This window comes from Borostomias antarcticus, assembly GCF_949987555.1.
Source record: "Borostomias antarcticus genome assembly, chromosome: 11".
In the NCBI taxonomy this organism is placed as follows: domain Eukaryota; kingdom Metazoa; phylum Chordata; class Actinopteri; order Stomiiformes; family Stomiidae; genus Borostomias; species Borostomias antarcticus.
Window position 1 is genome coordinate 18,368,011 of NC_140244.1, and position 2,178 is coordinate 18,370,188.

The window sequence follows — 2,178 nt, forward strand, 5'->3', positions numbered from 1 at the left end:
ACACGTGCTCTTACTGGAGGACTGGGAGACGCTCACCAACAGTAGAACCACCACGACGCTACAGAGCACGGGCCCGTTCACACACTGGTGGAAACATTTCTCTGTTAGTAGACATATCAAGCACATTATGGATGTTTAAACTATACATATATTATTTAATGACACAATGACTTCCAAATATGGCATGCTCAGGACATTTGGAAAGATTCCTTAGGATTACCGTAGCCTATTTAAAGCCCAGACACAGCCCTGAAGCAGAGTGGAGCAATTATTAGGCTATATATGAGTAATGATATTGAAACCGTGGCTGGTCAGCAGCAACCTACCATTGATCATTTTCTTTAGGAGGATCCTCAGACGAGCAAATCCCTCTCTGTAGCAACAAGTAAGGTCCGCAGGAGTTACTCATGGTCGGGCTGCGTTCATTATCCAAACGGATTTGTGTTGTTTATTGGTGTTTAAATACGCACTCGTTGACAAAGTCTGGTTGGCTAGCGGACTGCCGATATGCCACTTAACTCCGTGGTTTCCAACATCACTGAATTTCCGTTTTCGGATCCGGTTTCCTTCTCTGTCAAGGGTTGCTGCTGTCGGCTTAGGATTTCACCAAACTCCAGTCCATTCAAGCCCAGTAAACCTCCGCGATCAATCACTTTTTTGGGTTCCTTTCGGTTTCGTTGGAGACATGGGCACAGGCGTTTAACCATGTCCCAGATATAGATAAGGACCCATGTAGTAGTTTCTGAAAAACATGAAATTGTCCTCCCAATATAATATAATAATAATAATAATAATAACAATAATAATGTGTATTATTAATAAGGCACTTTTAAATGTCAAAGTGTTGAAACAAGCATTAATAGTAGCCCAATATTTAGTATTAATTTAGTATTATTATAATTTGTCTGTCACAGGTTTTACTTCCACTTTCTACACGCTCTCTGGCTTGTGAGGTGGACACACTGACAGTTACGCCAACAGGAGCGTCCCTCATGGGAGGGACTGTCAGCGCTCCTTTGAGGAGTGAGTTTCACCAGCTACTCTCACATTTCCCTCAGTTGCACTCGCCTCTCTAAACTCACTCCACACCATTGGACATCTGGGTCACGACACCAATGTCACTAAGGAGAAGGGAGCCCAGGTGCTCAATGGAGACTGAACCAGTACTAGCCTAACTACTAGCAAGGTGCTTTGATGCCCTGATGAAGACCCCTAGTGGGTAGAAACATGTTGGCTTTTAAACTTTACAAACCATGTATTAATAAAGGCTTAAAGGAGTAGTAAAGGGAAAATGCATGTTTAGCCCTGTTTTAAGGTTACTTATGATCATATACTATGGTTCAGATCAAAACGTTGACAAAGCTAGCCTTTTTGAGAAAGTTGATAATTGCTCTACCACCGTTTTGGTCATACAATAGATGTGGGTGGGCACCTTGAAAAATAATTCAAAAACATGTTAAACTCTCGATTTCAAAGACAAGAAACTCACCGAGGGGGTAATTGGTGTCCGTTGGTGTTCTGACATCAAATTTGCCACAAAGTATGAATCCTGTAGGGTTTTATTGATCATTTTATGAAATCCATTGACTTGTATTGACGCGACCGTTGTAGATGTGTAGATCAATCTGCAGAGGGGATTCAGGGAGCGGAACTACTTACGGTAGCTATTGAGTATATATATATATGTGCTCCTACTAAATAGTTCTATGCTAAATATTTTAAAAAGCCTTTCCAGATGAACTAGAATCGTACTTTATGGCGAATTATATGTCAGAACGCCAACTAACACCTCGGTGAGTTTCTTGTCTTTGAAATCGAGAGTTTAACATGTTTTTGAATGATTTTTCAAGATGCCCATCCACATCCATTGTATGACCAAAATGGTGGTAGAGCAATTATCAACTTTCTCGAAAGTGCTAGAATTGTCAACTTTTTGATCTGAACCATTGTATATGATCATAAGTAACCTTAAAACAGGGCTAAACATGCATTTTCCCTTTACTAACCCTTTAAGAGACACCATGGATTTTCTAAAACAACTGAGGTGAAACTAGAACCCTTTTCCCTTTCCCTTTACTAATTCTTTAAGCTCTCACGCTTCTGAGGTGGAGGTGCTGACAGTTGCACCAGGCTTCTCACGTTTCACTCATTACACATGGAGAAAGGTTTGTGGTTTTT